The 19961-nt window shown below is 43.9% G+C and overlaps 1 non-coding gene across 1 annotated transcript; it reads right to left on the bottom strand.

Moving 5' to 3' along the window:
• Positions 1-1100: 1100 nt before the first annotated feature.
• Positions 1101-1183, bottom strand: Trnas-gga (transfer RNA serine (anticodon GGA)). The gene is given in 2 exon segments: positions 1101-1134; positions 1144-1183. It is a non-coding gene; the product is annotated as a tRNA-Ser (tRNA).
• Between the last annotated feature and the right edge of the window lie 18778 nt (positions 1184-19961).

Genomic DNA, 19961 nt, shown 5'->3' with positions numbered 1-19961 from the left:
TCAACGAAAACAACAAAATATTGTCAACCGTTGACGTTTATTTCTTTTGGTAATATAAGCTCTATATCAGAAAAAACTGCTGATTTTGTAAGACTACAATGTGACAAACCACAAGTGAAGATAGATGATCGTTATTTCATGATCAGACTTCACTCTATGATTTACAATTATTTTCTGCACCAAAGTATTCGCCTGTGTCGCAATATGCTTTGCGAAAGGCAGGCTGTGGCATTGGCATACCCATACCATCATTTTGAAATGTAATTAGTGTGGCTTTTGATATTGGACTGCTTGAACTCGAAAATAATTTTCAATGTAATATCGTGGTTTTAGTGAGGTATGCATATTTTTCTCTTCCACTTCGTTTTAAACACTTCATCGAAATCCCGCATCTGTACTTACTTGTTCATCTTCGCTACTATGAAACACGTCTCGTCTACTGAACAAGTGCTAATAGCTCTTCAGATATGCATTTTAGAGACCGTGCTTACAATACATTTTTTTCTTGTTTTGGTCCGTACTACCACCTATGAAAGTTGCCTACCCTACCGTCTTGGCAACAATACCAGTACATGAACTCCACTGTCTGAGGTAGCAGAACGATTTCCGTTTACAGCTTTCGACTCGTTCGTTTCCCGTACAGGGGCACTAGAAGATCTGTGACATCATTACGAAAAATGGCTCGGAGCTCTATGGGACTTAACTTCTGAGGTCATCAATCCCTTAGAACTTAGAACTAGTTAAACCTAACTAACCTAAGGACAGGACACACACCCATGCCCGAGGCAGGATTCGAACCTGCGACCGTAGCGGTCGCGCTGTTCCAGACTGTAGCGCCTAGAACCGCTCGGCCACCTCGGCCGGCCATCATCACGAAATCACCTTGTGTATACATACATTTATCGGCACCGGCGCCTACAACTTCGATGCTGTGTAGCGTCGTTGGATAACGTTTCCGGACTTGGGTTCGTATGTAAAACTTGATCTAACGAGTCCAAAAATGGCTCCGAGCACTATGGGACTTAACTTCTAAGGTCATCAGTCCCCTAGAACTTAGAACTACTTAAACCTAACTAACCTAAAGACAGCACACACATCCATGCCCGAGGCAGGATTCGAACCTGCGACCTAGCGGTCGCGCGGTTCCAGACTGTAGCGCCTAGAACCGCTCGGCCACCCAGGCCGGCGATCTAACGAGTCTCCTCTACTACTTCTAGAAGTGTGTAACATGAATTGTGAAACACCATGTATAATTTCCCTCCTATGGTACTGATACGTTGTTGTTTTGTTTATCTCTATTAAAATGTCACTTTGGTAGAATGCATCGTTTCGCATATAAATTACTCAAAACATTGTTTTTATGAACGAGTCTTAAGTGTAAGCATGGTGCCGTGCGGTTCCGAGCGTTCGAGGTCAAAGGTGCAGTTGCGACCGTGCAGAAAACACCAGGTGGTAAAGTTTTTTAACTTGTTTGTGGGCAGGTTTTTCGACGCACAAAAAAACACAACCAACACACTAATGTGAGTATATATTGAAGTACCGCATGAAAAAATACCTTCACTTGTACCTGTTACGCCATGTATATTAATTTCCAAATTTCAAACCTAACTTTTGGAGAATAAAGTAGCATGAAATCTAATTGTCTCAAAAATAATAAGGAATTTTACAACTTACAATCTACGTCTAGCACAGGTAATCTTTAGTAGCTTGCGTAAGGCCTGCCTACGTGGATGGCTTTGCGGCCTGACCGGTAATATTCTAGTCAGGTAAATGTGTATATGCACAGGCAGCACTACGTGCAAACAACAACAATTCTGACATGGTTCGTGAATGCACAGGAAGATGAGTAATGCAAGAAAAAAATCAGAAAGATTGACTTCCCGAAAGTAGGCGGAACTGGCTGAAAGAAACACGATTCCTCTCATTTACACGCTCATATAGCCACGGTTTGCGGATCTTGTTCATAATCGTAGTGCTTGGTGAAGTACTGGTAACTCCTAGGCCACACTTCAGTTTTATGTTGTGTAACTATGACCTTATCACAGTTGTGAGAGTTATTTGCCGAGTTCTTAAATTAATTGCTGACACATTTACACTGAAGGAAAAAAATCCCATCACCAAGAAGAAGTTATGCGATGTAAACGAAAGTTTGTAGGCTTGTTTCTCCATCTGAAAGACGAAGTCTATTAAGATTTCACGGGGGCCGCGCAGGGTAGCCGTGTGGTCTCAGCAATCTTGTCACGGTTCGCGCGGCTTACCCCGTCGGAGGTTCGATTCCTCCCTGGGGCATGGGTGTGTGTGTGTTGTCCTTATCATAAGTTAGTATAATTTAGGTTAAGTAGTGCGTAAACCTAGGGACCGATGACCTCAGCAGTTTGGTCCCATAATCCTTACCACAAATTTCCAATTTTTTTCCAAATTTCACGCCAGTCGCATAAGAATCTTGCTAGTACAGCTAACATGACCATGCAAATCAGGTTGGCTCTAAATACACGCTGTAACCGTCGCGAGCATTACTTAACTTTGAGACTGAAGGTGATGAGATGACGTTAGTCAAGAATGCCTTTAGGGTGACAGTGACACTACTATCAACGCCTCACTGAATTTGAACGAGGTCGTGTAATAGGACTAAGAGAAGCTGGATGATCCTTCTGTGATATTGCAAAAGACTTGACAGGAATGTCACCACTGTACATGATTGCTGGCTGCAGCGGTCACGACAATGTAGGCCGCAAGACGGACGGCCACGTGACACTACCTAGAGGGAAGAGCGTCTTGTTTGACGTATGGCTGCAGCGCATCGTACTGTAGCAGCAGCAGCAATTTCAGGAGCAGTTGGCACCACGATGATACAATGAACCGTTACAAATCGGTTACTTCAAGGACCTCTCCGAGCTGGACGCCCTGTAGCATGTATTCCACTGACCCCAAACCACAGCCATTTCCAACTTCGGTATTGTCAAGCGAGGTCTCATTGGAGGTAAGAGTGGAGGTCTGCTGAGTTTTCTGATAAAAGCTAGTCCTGCCTCAGCGCCAGTAATGGCCGTGTGTTGGTTACACGGAGGCCAGTTGAGGGCCTGCAGCCAACCTGTCTGCATGCTAGACACACTGGACCTACACCTGGAGGTAAGGTCTGGGGTGCCGCTTTGTATGACATCAGGCGCACTCTTGTGGTTATGCCGCTACTCTGACAGCAAATTTGTTCGCCAATCTGCTGATTCGACCCGTTGCACTGCCATTCATGGACAACATTCTAGGAGGTGTTTTCCAATAGGATAACGCTCACCCACATACCGCTGTCGTAACCCAACATACTCTACAGAGTGTCGACATGTTGTCTCAGCCTGCTCGACCAGGTCTGTCTCCAATCGAGCACATATGGATGGGACATTATCGGATGAGAACTCCAGCATCATCCACAACCAGCAGTAACCGTCTGTGTATTGACCGACCTAGTGCAACAGACATGCAACACCTCCCCACAAACTGACATCCGGCAGCTGTACAACACAATGCATGAGCGTTTGCATGTTTGCATTCAACAAACAAACGGTTATATCGGTTATTAATGTACCAGCATTTCACATTTGCAATGGCAAATTTCGCGCTTTCATTAACCAGTGATCTTGCAAAGTTAATCACATAAGTGTGATAGCTAGACAAATGTGTTGCAAAAATTTCATTACTCTATATTCGGTGTACTTCTCAAATTTTCGGAGATGTGCTCTTCAAAGGCTGTATTTTTCTAAATTACATTTTCTTGGACATTACGCTGAATCAATATACAGGGTGACACACGGGAGATGGACTGTTTTTAATGAAATAATACTCAGCCAACTTTAAAATTAATGCATGTTTATTTACTCAAAATCAAAGCTCATTATTTGCCATTTGAGTTAACAAAGTTATTTGTGAAAAATCATGTCGTCAAGGTGGTTAGAGTTACTAACCACCTTTCACACGGAACACGTCGGTATCTCACCACTGACTTCTAGTATCAGCCACACGTAGTTGACATCAGCAAGTGTATGGGCCTGAAGATGACGTCGTTACAACGTTGAAACTAGTTGCCAAAATAAAATCGACACCTTAAATACAGCTTGAGGAATTTCTTTATTTTTAGTATAAATTTATACCAGCTGACGCCCCGCTGTCCTCCATTTAAACCATGGATGTACAAAGATTATGCATAATGAGTGGTGGAAAAACTGTGTTTAGGAAATGGAGATTTCATGGAAATCGGTTTACCAACAAAAAAGACGAAGCAGCTCGAAATGAAGAACATGAGTTCTCGGCTTCAGCATCGAAACCTGGGACAGGAGAATTGTATAGGTGCTTGAATCATGCTGATATGGATTCCACTGGATTCAGACTTATTGATTTAGAGCTTCTCTGCCAGGCTATAAAGTTTTCATGTTCATATGTTAGCTGTAAACATGATTGTTGTTGAAGAAAAAAGAGTGTGAATAGCTTGCAATTTTAAATTAATTTGTAATTGGCATTGCTATGAATTCTCATTTTCCTCCCCCAAAAAAACTGACACTGGTACTTATGAAATCAATTTTAGGTTAGCATATGCTCTAAGATTCCTCAGACAGGGCAGGGAAGAAGGTAATTTATTGTGTGGTTTTCTGAACATGCCTCCACCTTGTGCAAGGTTTGAAAAAAATAAATAAAGAAATGTCTGATACTGTATACAATACTGCCAAAGTTTCTATGAAGGAAGCAGTGGAGGAATTGGTGGAAATAAACCAAAAAGAAATATATCCTGAGGTACATATTCATGACAGTGAACCTCCTGCAAATGTTACTGACCTGTGTGTCTGTAGATGGGACCTGGATGAAAAGGGGTCACACATCTCTGTATGGAGTTGCATCTGTTATTGGTATTTACTCAGGTAAAGTTTTAGATGTAGAAATTATGTCTAAATACTGCCACCAAGGTGCAACAAGGTAAATATTCAACAATGAAGACAGTGAGAAACTGTGACAAGAAAAGCATGCAGTAGCATGCTCTAAAAATTATGGTGGCTCATGTGGGGGCATAGAGGCTGCTGCAGTTGTGAGAATGTTCTCCAGATCTGAGGACCTGTATGGTGTTAGATATACTAAATACCTTGGTGATGGGGACTCCTCTTCGTTCAAAGCTGTAACAGATAAAAATCCGTACAATACAACAATAGAAAAATTGGAATGTGTAACCAATCCAAAAGAGGCTTGGTGGTAGGTTTCGTCGCTTGTTGAAAGAGAAGAAAGGTGAAGTACTTGAGGATGGAAAACCACTAGAAGAAAAAGGCAGGCTTACTCCAAAAGAATTTGCTTCTCTTCATTTATTTTATGGGAGAGCTGTCAGGAAAAACACACATAATTTAGAGGCAATGAGGCGTGCCGTGTGGGCAGTTTGTTTTTTCCGCAAACTATACGCTGACCAAACACCACTGCACAATCTGTGTCCGAAAGACGATTGGTGTAAGTTCAACAACAGAAATGAGACGTATTCACATAAACACTCATTACCAGAACCTGTTATGAATTCAGTGAAGCCCACATTCAGGTTGTTTGCAAACCCTGATTTATTGAGGAAGTGTCTTCACAGAAAGACACAAAATGCAAATGAAAGCCTCGCTAATTCAGTTTGGATTAAATGCTCAAAAAGGACAGTCTGTGGACTTGAAGTACTCAAAATAGGTGTCTATGATGCAGTTTTATGGTACAATAACGAAAATAAAGGCGCAATTGAAGTGCTGAAGAGGAATGGTATACACTCCTGGAAATGGAAAAAAGAACACATTGACACCGGTGTGTCAGACCCACCATACTTGCTCCGGACACTGCGAGAGGGCTGTACAAGCAATGATCACACGCACGGCACAGCGGACACACCAGGAACCGCGGTGTTGGCCGTCGAATGGCGCTAGCTGCGCAGCATTTGTGCACCGCCGCCGTCAGTGTCAGCGAGTTTGCCGTGGCATACGGAGCTCCATCGCAGTCTTTAACACTGGTAGCATGCCGCGACAGCGTGGACGTGAACCGTATGTGCAGTTGACGGACTTTGAGCGAGGGCGTATAGTGGGCATGCGGGAGGCCGGGTGGACGTACCGCCGAATTGCTCAACACGTGGGGCGTGAGGTCTCCACAGTACATCGATGTTGTCGCCAGTGGTCGGCGGAAGGTGCACGTGCCCGTCGACCTGGGACCGGACCGCAGCGACGCACGGATGCACGCCAAGACCGTAGGATCCTACGCAGTGCCGTAGGGGACCGCACCGCCACTTCCCAGCAAATTAGGGACACTGTTGCTCCTGGGGTATCGGCGAGGACCATTCGCAACCGTCTCCATGAAGCTGGGCTACGGTCCCGCACACCGTTAGGCCGTCTTCCGCTCACGCCCCAACATCGTGCAGCCCGCCTCCAGTGGTGTCGCGACAGGCGTGAATGGAGGGACGAATGGAGACGTGTCGTCTTCAGCGATGAGAGTCGCTTCTGCCTTGGTGCCAATGATGGTCGTATGCGTGTTTGGCGCCGTGCAGGTGAGCGCCACAATCAGGACTGCATACGACCGAGGCACACAGGGCCAACACCCGGCATCATGGTGTGGGGAGCGATCTCCTACACTGGCCGTACACCACTGGTGATCGTCGAGGGGACACTGAATAGTGCACGGTACATCCAAACCGTCATCGAACCCATCGTTCTACCATTCCTAGACCGGCAAGGGAACTTGCTGTTCCAACAGGACAATGCACGTCCGCATGTATCCCATGCCACCCAACGTGCTCTAGAAGGTGTAAGTCAACTACCCTGGCCAGCAAAACCTCCGGATCTGTCCCCCATTGAGCATGTTTGGGACTGGATGAAGCGTCGTCTCACGCGGTCTGCACGTCCAGCACGAACGCTGGTCCAACTGAGGCGCCAGGTGGAAATGGCATGGCAAGCCGTTCCACAGGACTACATCCAGCATCTCTACGATCGTCTCCATGGGAGAATAGCAGCCTGCATTGCTGCGAAAGGTGGATATACACTGTACTAGTGCCGACATTGTGCATGCTCTGTTGCCTGTGTATATGTGCCTGTGGTTCTGTCAGTGTGATCATGTGATGTATCTGACCCCAGGAATGTGTCAATAAAGTTTCCCCTTCCTGGGACAATGAATTCACGGTGTTCTTATTTCAATTTCCAGGAGTGTAGATCCTGGTGTGTTTACAACAAAAGCATTTTACACCATCGATGAGAGCAGGATCAAGAAAGCTAACAGATCAGTGTCTTACCTGCAAATAGGGGCCAGGCAGATTCGAAGGGGAGAGAAGAGAAACCTGGAGGCTGAGGAGTATCAGTATGGAGGATTTTAAAATTGAAGTATGGAAGTATGAGAAGAAAATCTTTGAACACTTTCTCTGTTTTACATTTTTTACATTGTTAGAAGCCTTTTCTCAATAAGCATATGTGCTAATGCTATGAAATTTCCAGGAAATGTTCGCAACGTGTTGCTGTCTCCCTGGAACTAAGCACTACGAGATCCTGCAATTACATTCTGATTTTTAGATGATTGTTTGTAGAAAAAAAGTTAATTTTGGATGTGCAAAATTAAAAACTCTTTTAATGATACAATTTGTACCATAAATTAATAACTGTAGTTCAGTGGTCTTATAACTTTCTCAGGACACTACAATAAAATTTTCAGATTAATTGCATTATTAGAATTTGACTTACGGCTTTTCGTAAAATAGACAATAAAAAATTAAAAATTCAGATTTCTGGCAAAATATTAATCCTGCATATTTTATTACACTTTTCCTATAAAACACAGCTCTTTTGCTTTACATATGCAAAATTTTAGATTTATACATTAATAAACATGGCTGTAATAATTTTTTAAATAATTGTTTACGCTTTCCGTTACAGCCCCCTTTAAATGTAATCATTGGTGTGTCGTCATGTCGTAATCTGAGGTACGGATTTCATTTAAGCCGATTTCTTGGTTTTTGGCGTTGTACCTGTCGCAAACATATTCTTATTTTTTTAGCGACCATTGTCGTTAACGTACGATACTTGTATTTGATTTGTAAATGTGCAACGAAATCACATCCTCGACCTAAGTATAAGTACCTTCTCCCTAGAAGAACAGAAAGACAAACACCTCATTCGTGGATAAATATTGCTAAAAATATGTCTTGCATACTTTTCTGTTCTACTGGAATCCTCAAGTGCGTTACCACTTTTCGGATTCCAGACGGCTGGATATTTTAAAAACAAATTATAATGGAATAAGGAAATGGGAACATCTCACCAAGAGAAATTAAAATCTTGCGGCGTTAATTGCAAATTAATTACTGTACAGCATCAAAGCTTGGCATTTCACGTGCCTTAACGACAGTGCATGCAGTTCTGCGTTCGACTCTTTGTACTAGCGTTTAGCCGAATCCAGCAATCTGTGAAGTTTCAGTGTCACGAAAATCAGTAATTAGTAGACAATATTTCATTAAGCCCGGTGCCCTTCGAAGGAAGAGCTAGGAAATGGTATCCAACAGTCTTCGCACATGGCTTCCAACAGGTGGGAAAAAGACTGTGAGATTCGCATAACCGCAGATGTGTTAGTTCTAGTAAATAGTGTTATAGTTTTTACAGGATCATGAAAATTTGTTAAGGGCAATTCACGGTCATGGAGACGAACAGGACGATTTTTACCTATCGGAGTGCACTTTTATGGTGGATAATACGAATTGAGTCTGTCCGTTGCTCAAAAAATTGTTTGTCCTCTTATAGAATGGGTACTGTGTCTGAACTCACTATTTTTGTTGTATGTAAGGTAGCGTGTCGCCGTTCGATAAACGGTGTTAGTAGCTAGATAGGCCGTTCTTCGAAGTCACAAAGGCAAATACTTCATCTTCAAATTATATTTGTTTTCTGTTCACGTTCTGTATATACATGTGCCACTTATTTCAATTACGTAAAAAGTGCATCTCTTTACCGTAATCCAGTTTTTCTTTTTAATTTGCCTGGATCTGAGCTTAGATTTACAACTAAATCCTTAGTCTGAATAACAGAGTGGTCGTCCAGTTCTGATATGCCTACGTCTTTCTATGCAAATATTCCAATATTTGTCTAAATGCTTCAGAGTATCTACCGAAAACGTATACGGATTCGAACTATGACAACTGAGTTTACAAATCAGCGTTTTTGCTAACTTCTAAACTCGTAGTGAACGCACATAAACTACTGTGAAAAACAGCATGTTCGCTGGCTGTGAGATTAACTGATAAATACAGTGTGGGAGCAGAACTCCGACCCTAATCTGCCAAAGGTTATTTAGGTCACCTGTGGTTCGAGGAACGGCTACTACTCAGAGTAACTGCAAAACAAAGCATGAGGCTCTGAACAGAGAGATGCTAAATGCGTTTGCCGTAAAAAGGTCAATGCGTGAAGCTTTCAAGGACTGTCGTAGCAGAATTTTATCATAAGACCGCAATTAAAACAAAAACCAATTTTGGTCGTATCTGAAGGCTGTTAGAGGATCTAAATTAAGTGTTCAGCCACTCATGAATGTCACAGAAACCGAAACTGATGGTAGCAAAGCAAATGCAAAAATGCTGGACTCCATTGTCAAATTTTTATTTACAAAATAACGGCAGGGCATTACTTATGTTTAAATCTCGCACCATTGCGAATCAACAGACAGAAAAAAAATCTCAACACCCAGAAGGATTTGTGCGACATAAACGAAAGATAATTGGCGTATTTCTACACCTGAAAGATTATGTCTATTCAAATTTCGCACCAGTCGCATAAGAGTGGCGCTAGTATTGTCATTATGACGATGGAAGTCAGGTTTGCTTTAAATACATGATTTAACGGTCGTGAGCGTTACTTACCTTTGAGAATAAACTTGGTGAGTTGATATTGGTCAGGGTGCTTTTAAAACGTCATATTCAGCACCTCACTGAGTTTGAACGAGGTCGTGCAGTAGGACTACGAGATGCTGGATGTTCCTTCTGTGATACTGCAGAAAGACTTGACACCAATGTAGCCACTGTAGCTACGTGACTGCTGGCATCAGTGGCCACGGCAATGGAGGTTGAAAGAAGACCGGGTTCCGGACGCCACGCGACACTACCTAGAGGGAAGACCGTCCGGTTCGGCATATGGCTGCACATCGTACTGGATCTGCAACAGCAATTTGAGAAGCAGTTGGCACCACAATGACACGACGAACTGTTACAAATTGGTTACTTCAAGGATAGTTTCCAGACAAACGCCCTATAGCGTGCATTCCACTGATCCCAAACCACCGCCATTTCCGACTTCGGTGGTGTCAAGCGAGAGCTCACTGGAGGGCAGGGAAGAGGTCTGTTATTTCCGACTTCGGTGGTGTCAAGCGAGAGCTCACTGGAGGGCAGGGAAGAGGTCTGTTATGTTTCTGATGAAAGCTGTTTCTGCCACGGTGCCAGTGATGACCATGTGCTCAAAAAATGGCTCTGAGCACTATGGGACTTAACTTCTGAGGTCATCAGTCCCCTAGAACTTAGAACTGCTTAAACCTAACTAACCTAAGACGTCACACACATCCATGCCTGAGGCAGGATTCGAACCTGCGACAGTAGCAGTCGCCCAGTTCCAGACTGTAGCGCCTAGAACCGCTCGGCCACGGCCACTTCGGCCGGCCGACCGTATGTTGATCACATGGAGGCCAGTTGTGGGTCTGCAGCCAACCAGTCTGCATGCTAGACACACTGGACCTACCGGGGGGGGGGGGGTGCGATTTCGTATGACAGCAGGCAGCAGGCGCACTCTAGTGGTTATCCCACTACTCTGACAGCAAATTGGTTCGTCAATCTGCTGATTTGACCTTCTGCGCTGCCGTTCACGAGCAACATTGTAGGAGATGCTTTTCAACAGGATAACGCTCGCCCACATACCGCTGTCGTAACCCAACATACTCTACAGAGTGTCGACATGTTGTCTCGGCCTGCTCGATCAGCAGATATGTCTCCAATCGAGTGCATATGGGACATCATCGAATGACAACTCCAGCATCATCCACGACCCGCATTAACCGTCCCTGTATTGACCGACCAAGGGCAACAGACGTGCAACACCTTTACATAAACTGACATCCGGCAGCTGTGCGACACAGTGCGTGCACGTTTGCATGCTTGCATTCATTCGGTTACATCGGTTATTAATGCACCAGCATTTCACATTTGTACTGGCATATCTCGCGTTTACATTAACCTGTGATCTTGCAATGTTAATCACTTAAATGCGTTACCGAGACAAACGTATTCGCGAAATTTCATTGCACTATGTTAATTATTTCTTGGTGCTGTGATTTTTTCCGTCAATGTATGAGTGTACAGATATTCGTGTCAGATGCCTTTTGGAAACCGTTGAAATCGCTAAAACTGAACAAGTTCTCAAGATGTTGAATTCTTGTCAGATTCCATACAGAATTCGCGGCTGAATTAACCCCTTTCTACAAGAAGGGTATCGTAAGTGACGCCCGAAACTACCGTCCCGTATCATTGACATCAGCCTGTTGTAGAGTCTTAGAACATATTCTGAGCTCAAACGCAGTGATGTGTCCCGAACAGGGTGACTTACTCCATGTTAACAAGTTTGGATCACGGAAACATCAGTCTTGAGAAACCGAACGCGAGCTTTCCCTGTATGACGTCCTGAAAGTCGTAATCAAGGCAATCAGACGGGTACAGCATTTCTTGACTTCCGAAAAGCATTTACGTTAATACACTTACTAACGAAAATTCATTCATAAGGGGTATCAAACTAAATTTGTGACTGAACAGAGAATTTCTTTGTAGGGAGGGCGTAGCAGGTTATCTCGAATGGACAAACATCGATAGATACGCCCGTAGAAGTAGCCTCAGGTGTACTTCAGGGAAGTATTTTGGGATCACTTTATGTCCGTGTTGCATATTAATGGCTTGGTAGACAGTATTAATAGTAACCAGAGACTTTTTGCAGATGATTCAGTTATCTACAATGAAGCACTACCTCAAAGATGCGGCACAAATATTCAGTCACATCTTGATAATATTTCAATGTGGTGCTAAGACTGGTAACTCATTTATACACTGATAAGCCAAAAAATCATGAACGTTGTCCACCGCGTCGGTGGATACCGCCTGGTAGCGTTGCGGGCACGTCATGCGGTAACGAAAGTATGTAAGCGGAGCAGACACGAACGGGGAATCATGATAGCAAAGACATGGGGTGCAAATGGGGCAATCCATTGAGATAAGCGACTCTGACAAACGGCAGATTATTACGCAGAGCCTGTGAACAAGTATCTCGAAAACGGAGAAAAAAATGGCTGTAAGCACTACGGGACTTAACATCTGAGGTCATCAGTCCCCAAGACTTAGAACTACTTAAACCTAACAAACCTACGGACATCACACACATCCATGCCCGAGGCAGGATTCGAACCTGTGACCGTAGCAGCAGCGCGGTTCCGGACTGAAGCGCCTATAACCGCTCGGCCACAGCGCCCGGCCGAAAACGGAGGAGCTTTTCGAATGTTTACATGCTACTGTCGTGAGCATCTACGAAACAGGTGAAAGGACAGCGAAACTACCACTAGGCACTAAATGGTTGGACGTCCACGACTCTTCATTGCACTGAACGTGCGATACGAAGGTTTATCTGCCCTGTAAAGTAGGATAGAGGATGATCTGTGGCATTTCTACCGAAAGAGCACAACGCTGTTGCACGCACAGGGGTGTCAAAGCACACCATTCGTCGCACATTGTTGGACATGGTGCTCCGCAGCAGACCACCTCTACATGTTCACATGTTGACCCAACGATTACATCAGCGAACGATTGCAGTGGGCACGGGACCATCGGAATTCGACGTCGATGAATGGAAACGTGTAGGCTCTTCGGGTGAATTACATTCTTACTACACTAGGTCGATGGTCGTCTCCACAAACACCATCACCGAGATGAATGGTGGCGGCTCGAAACGTGCAGCGCGCCACGGACGCAGGCTAGAGGGAGCAGGATTATGCAATGCGGGACATTTTCCTGCGCTTGCATGGGACCTGTGGAAGTAATCGAAGACAGGCTGACAGCTGCAAACCACCTGCATCCCATCATGCTTGATGTCTTCCCCGACATTGGTGTCATCTTCAGCAGTATAATTGTCCGTGTCTCGGAGCCAGAACCATTCTATAGTGATTTCAGGAGCATTAAATTGAACTCACGTTGATGTCTCGGCTACCAAATTCGTCTGATATAAATCCTATAGAACCCATCTGGGACGCTATCGGGTGCCATCACCGCACACGCATATCAGCGGCCCGTTATTTATGCGAATCACTGACCTGCACATAGACAGCTAATGCCACATACCTCTACAAACCTACCAAGAAACTGTCGGACCGCTGATACGCAGAGTCAGTGATGTATTTCGTTCCAAAGACGGACAAACAAGCTATTAAGCAGATGGTTCAAAAATGGTTCAAATGGCTCTGAGCACTATGGGACTTAACATCTGAGGTCATCAGCCCTCTAGAACTTAGAACTACTTAAACCTAACTAACCTTAGGACATCACACACATCCATGCCCGAGGCAAGATTCGAACCTGCGACCGGAGCGGTCGCGCGGTTCCAGACTGAAGCGCCTAGAACCGCTCGGCCACACTGACCGGCAAGCAGATGGTCATAATGTTTTGGCTCATCAGTGTATGTTCAGAAATGTAAAATTGTGTGTTTCTTTGTTAGTTATATGATCGCGGGATTACTCCAGGGATAGCCGTTTGCCGAATAGGCTACTTACGGTACAACTGCGAGCGCGCGTTGTACGGTTAGTTAATCCTAGAACACCGTTCCTATTTAGGTTGGCAACGCAAATCTAACTTACGGAGTATTTCTGCGCGGAAGTTGCGATATTCGGTTGTTTTTGGTATCTTCTGTGAAAACGTTAAATGTGAGCGTGAGTGAGAAGGGTTTGAAACGCCAGAATTGCGCTCTTGGGGACGCTGATACAAGTAGAAATCGATACAGGCTGCAAGAACCTTTTGGAAAACAAGGGAGTTGATATCGTCACATCAAATGGAAATATTAATGAGAAACTTTTTACCACGCTTGAAAGTTTTATTTGTATGTAATATAATTAACTAAAGGATCAGACATGAACGTAAGAGAGGTATGTGTTTCGGAAGTTCAGAGTAAAAGAAGGGAAAAATAATTTCAGATTTTCAGTTCCAAAACAATCGCGTACCGATCGCGGGCAACTTAGGCACAAGTATGAAGGTTTAAAAAGGAAACAAGAAAAATTGTGGCTAGCAAGGACAACAGAGAGTTCAGACTAGTGGTATGCCGTCCGTAGAGCACAAATCTCGTATAGAAGGACAGTACAATATTTACGGCAATAAAATTCTGATGCATTTCAAGGTAAGGTAACATGCAAGTGAAAAAACGTGTATGACGAGACCGTATGCGGTCAGTATTGTTATTCTAGTTACTGCAGCAGCTATTTCGAAATAGTAATTTGTTTGTGAAAAAGTTATTCAATATTACGTGGTGTTTCCAGAGCGTTCTACATTCTCTGACAACACAGAGCCCATTGAGCAAAATTTAATGGCTTATATTTCTGAGATATTACTCACTGGCTAGCATGTTGTATTTGCATCACTGAATGACTGATTAATGGAAGTAGAAATTGGTGGCCTAAAGAAAGAAAATTTGTAATTGTTCCCCAATTCCTGCGTCTGGTTTTTTCCATGTAGTGGCTGTTAATAATTATATTGAAATATATACAGGTAAGAATAAAAGTTGCCAGCATTTTCAATAAATAACCATGCATAATAATGTCTGTTTTTATTTTGTCTCACCTGTATGTTAGAGGAACAGGTATTCTTGTATGTATAATTTTGATATGTGCAATCAGTTCTAGCAGTTGTGGGGGGAAATATGAGTGGCTGATTCAACCATTTATCTCCTGGCTGAACTTAAGGCTTCTATGCCTACAGTTTTGTGCTGTTGATCGTAATACCACTATTTCTGTCAGTCAGGATTCCAGTAATAGTTGCCATTTGATCACAGGCAAGATTCGCAGAAGCTACTTCATAAATATATTCTACGAAAAGGAAACGACGCACCAAGTAGGAATTGTCCGAATAGGACGGAAATCGGTAGATGTGATGTACATGTGCAAACAAATGATAGGAGTTTCAGAAAAATTGGATGATTTGTGAAAAAGTAAGAGTTTCACAAATTGAACAAGTCAATAACGATTTGGCCAACCTCTCGCCCTTATGCATGCAGTTATTTGGCTTGGCATTGATTGATAGAGTTGTTGGATATCCTCCTGTGGGATATCGTGAGCCGGCCGCTGTGGCCGAGCGATTCTAGGCACTTTAGTGTGGAACCGCGCGACCGCTACGGTCTCAAGTTCTAATCCTGCCTCGGGCATGGATGTGTGTGATGTCCTTAGGTTAGTTAGGTTTAAGTAGTTCTAAGTTCTAGGGGACTGATGAACTCAGAAGTTAAGTCCCATAGTGCTCAGAGCCGTTTGAACCTTTTTTTGATACCATGCCAAATTATGTCCAATTGGCGAATCCCGAGCTGGTCAGGGGGCCTTGCTCGTAATGCCTATAGCCTATAATGCTCCAAACGTTCTCAAGTGGGGAGAGATCCGGCGACCTTGCTGGCCAAGGAAGGGTTTGGCAAGCACGAAGACAAGCAGCAGAAACTCTCGCTGTGTGCGGGCGATCATTATCTTGCTGAAACGTAAGCCGAGAATGACTTGCCATCAGTGCGCGATTTGCAGGGGGGGATAGGGGAGATTTCACCCCCTCTGCATCAGACCATCCCCTCCGCTGGTTTTAGTTTATGCATCCCATCCTGGGATGTTTATTTCCTACGCACTGGAGTAAAACTTTACATATAATTTAAATTTGTGGAGCCGAACACTGAAAGTTTTTAATACAGTCTTACTATTAATACTATTAATATATTTGCTCATTAATTTTGAAAAAGTGTTATGTAGTAGTTAAGCATTTCAAAACATTTACAACTGAATCATCATTCTCATGTTGTCATTGTTGCTTTCGTCTAAGGTGCGTCATCCGTTTACTTGCGAGCTTGCGAGGCAAGTAGTGTGGCAGTCATACCGCAGCAGTCGTACCGCCGAGTTGGGTGAGCTGGAGGCTGAAATTCCCACCCCGGGCCCTGACAAAGGGCGGTGACCGGCACCGGTTTACACATGTTTGGACCCTTAAGGGAATCACTACAGGGAAGAAGATTTGAAAGTGATGAAGACGCCATTGCTGCGGTGCAAAATTGGTTACAGATGCAACCGAAAAACGTATTTTCTGATGAAATAAAAAAAAAAAACCTCGTAAAACGTCGGGAAATCTGCATTGAAGTCCAGGGAGGTTACGTAGAAAAATAACGCATGTTTCAATTTTCTATCATCAGAATAAGTACAGCTTTTCACAAATGTGCCTTTACATTTTGAATTCCCCTCGTATACCCGTATGTAGATGATTTTGTAAATAAGCTTTACCTATAATGTACTTTTAAAGATAATAACAAGGGATGGCTTTTCTCATAGTGCATACACGTGAATAGTGAGTTTCGGCATTAACATCTATTTATAAATAACTGTTTAACTATGGGTAACGCCACGGTCCAAGCTAGTAACATATGTAATTATACTAACCCCCTAAGACATCACCCCCCCCCCCCCCCCCACTGGTAAAAGCACAAATCGCACACTGCTTGCCATGAATGGCAATAAAACGAGGTGTAGATCATAGTCCACATATCGCTGTGCTGTAGGGGTGCCGCGGATGATAACCAAAAGGCTACTGATAAGAAAATAAATAGCAATCTAGACCATCACTCCCGGTTGTTGAGCCGTATGGCGAGCTGAGGTCAGACTGGCATCCCACCGCTGACTGGGGCGTCTCCAGACACGTCTTGGCTGGCCATCTGGGCTCATTTCGAAGCGAGAACCATCACTGTAGACAATTCTACTCCAATCAATGAGAGTCTAAGCCTAAAACGTGTGTGGAAACGCCCCGGACGGTGGTCGGATGGAGTGTCATGTTTTTTTTTCTTCATAGCATGACCCCTATGGTTGTCATCCGCGGCATGCTTACAACACAGAGGCACGTCGACGATATTCTACGCCCCCTTTTGTTGGCTTTCATGGGAAGCCGTCTTCGGCTTACATTTCAGCAAGATAATGCCCACGTGTACACAGCAAGAATTTCTACTGCTCGTCTTCGTGCTTGACAAACCCTACCTTGGCCAGCCAGGACGCCGAATCTCTAGTGAGTTGAGAACGTTTGGAGCATTATGAGCAGGGCCCTCCAACCATCTCGGGATTTTGACGATCTAAGGCGACAATTGGGCAGAATTTGGCACGTAAACGTATTTTGTCATGCATACAGTTTTACTGTTGACGTGACAGGATCAGTTCAGAATCAAAGTGTGTGAAATTTGTTGAGCTGCACCCCAGAATGGGGGCACCTAATGAGTTGAAATGCATAGTTTTGCCTGTGCTACAGATGAAACAAGAAATTCACCACCTTTCATCAAATCATTTTGTTTTTGTTTCTATTGTTGTGATCTTCAGACTGAAGACTGTTTGATACAGTTTTCCACGCTAGTCTATCCTGTGCAAGTCTCTTTATCTGCGCATAGCTGTCGCAGCCCACACCCGTTTGAACCTGCTTAGTATAGTCAAGCCTTGGTCTTCCTCTGCAGCTTTTTTTTTTTTTTTTTTTTTAATCGTATGTGACTTAACTGCTAAGGTCATCAGTCCCTAAGCTTACTCACTACTTAACCTAAATTATCCTAAGGACAAACACACACACACACACACACACACACACACCCATGCCCGAGGGAGGACTCGAACCTCCGCCGGGACCAGCCGCACAGTCCATGACTGCAGCGCCTCACACCGCTCGGCTAATCCCGCGTGGCGCTCTGCAACTTTTATCTCCCACAATTCCCTCCATTACCAAATTAAATATTCACTCATCCCTCAGTGTGCATCCTGTCAACATATGCTTCTTTTCGTTATGTTGAGCCATTACAGTCTTTCCTTCCCAATTAGCATCAGTACCTCCTCAGTAGTCACTTGAAGGCCCTCTGAAAGCCAGGACTGGGCTTGGGGCAGGATGTTTGATTGGGCTCCATCTGTAAATGTACTAATGCAATTGTATTGTTATTTTAAAGAAGGTTTGACATCATTTAAACATAACACAGTTCGGGAAATATTGGAGATACCAAAAAATACTCATAGTGATGCAATATAGACTAAATATATTTGCTTACTAGCGGTGAAATTCGGCGTTATCCAGGTATTTATTTATAAATGTCCCTCCATGCCCGTACCATGCAGCGTCTGGCCTTGTGCGTAATATTGACGACGTCATATCTCCTGAACTATGTCTCGTACAATGACACAATTCTGTAGGTAAATTCAGCGGCATATGTGGATACTGTCTGCAAAATGCATTGCGAATAAAATTAGTAGCCGAAGTAATAAATTTATACGTCATGCAAGATGCGGCGGTTTTTCACACCTCTCACTGTTTATGATGTCTGTCTCCAGAACCATGCATCGTACAGTGATATATCATTGTAGATACATCCAGCAGCATATTTGAATACTGTCTGCTTTGCGAACAGAGGTGGTAGTAAAGAAGTAATAAACTGAAATCTCATGCTTGATGCGGCAGTTTTTCATGCATCTCATTATTTATGTCGTCATGTCTCCTGAACTAAGTGTCGTAAAATGATATAATTTTACACTCACATTCAGTGGTATGTGTGCATACTTTGTGTAAAATGTGTCGCGAATGCAGTTTGTAGTAAAGAAGTAGTAAATTATAACGTCACGTCTCACGTGGTACTTTTACTGTACGAACAGCGGAAAAACTGTAGACGATAACCATTTTTTCCTTTCATCATTTTGTGTGTGTTATCAGCGAGAAAAAATTTCGCAAAGATTTGCAATTATGTGTAAAGTTTGTTGCAAGTCGCTAAGCGCTCTCATTCTCAAATACTAGATGAATGATGTCTGGGAACACCCCCACCTCTTTGATAGGTAGGTGGTTCTTACCCCCACAGCGATTATTGCATGACAGTAATGTATGAGAGTACTAAATTTGGTTGAAATTGGTCCATTGATTTAGGAGGAGAAGTGGAACGAACACACACACACACACACAAAAACACACACACACACACACACACACACACACACACACACACACACACACACACACACACACAATCACAAACAACCCCCCCAGCCGCCCCCCCCCCCCACACACACACGTAAATGCATCAATTTTTATAATATGTACGGATTAAATGCTAAACATATGTTCACAAACGCAGTTTATGCTGTCATACAGTGACGATGTAATGACTTGCACGTTGTTACGCTTAAGGCTGTAGGAAGCCACCTGGCCGGAGTGGCCGAGCGGTTCTAGGCGCTTCAGTCTGGAACCGCGCGACCGCTACGGTCGCAGGTTCGAATCCTGCCTCGGTCATGGATGAATGTGATGTCCTTAGGTTAGTTAGGTTTAAGTAGTTCTAAGTTCTAGGGGACTGATGACTTCAGATGTTAAGTCCCATAGTGCTCAGAGCCGTTTGAACCATCAGAGACACAATGCAGAGTTTAGGTTACAAGAGGCCAACAGTAACGCCAGAGCCCTTCCAATTGCAGACGCTCTGAGCAGCTGTCCCAGAAGAGGTTTTGTTTCAGAGAATTAACTTGTAACCCCATCCACAGCTACACGCTGTTATAAGACGTCACAGCAGAAGATGGTATCAAAAAGGCACGTCTTAGCAGATGCGACTCGCTTGGTACTTGCCCCTGAGAACCATACTGTCAATGGCTTTACACAAGTTAGAGTGCTGCAACAGCGATCCCAACTCACGAAAGGCCTCTGGGTGGGACCAAGTGACGTA

This window comes from Schistocerca serialis, chromosome 3 (assembly GCF_023864345.2).
Source record: "Schistocerca serialis cubense isolate TAMUIC-IGC-003099 chromosome 3, iqSchSeri2.2, whole genome shotgun sequence".
Taxonomy (NCBI): Eukaryota; Metazoa; Arthropoda; class Insecta; order Orthoptera; family Acrididae; genus Schistocerca; species Schistocerca serialis.
Note: the sequence above shows the minus strand (reverse complement) of the source record. Positions and strands in the feature narration are given on the sequence as shown.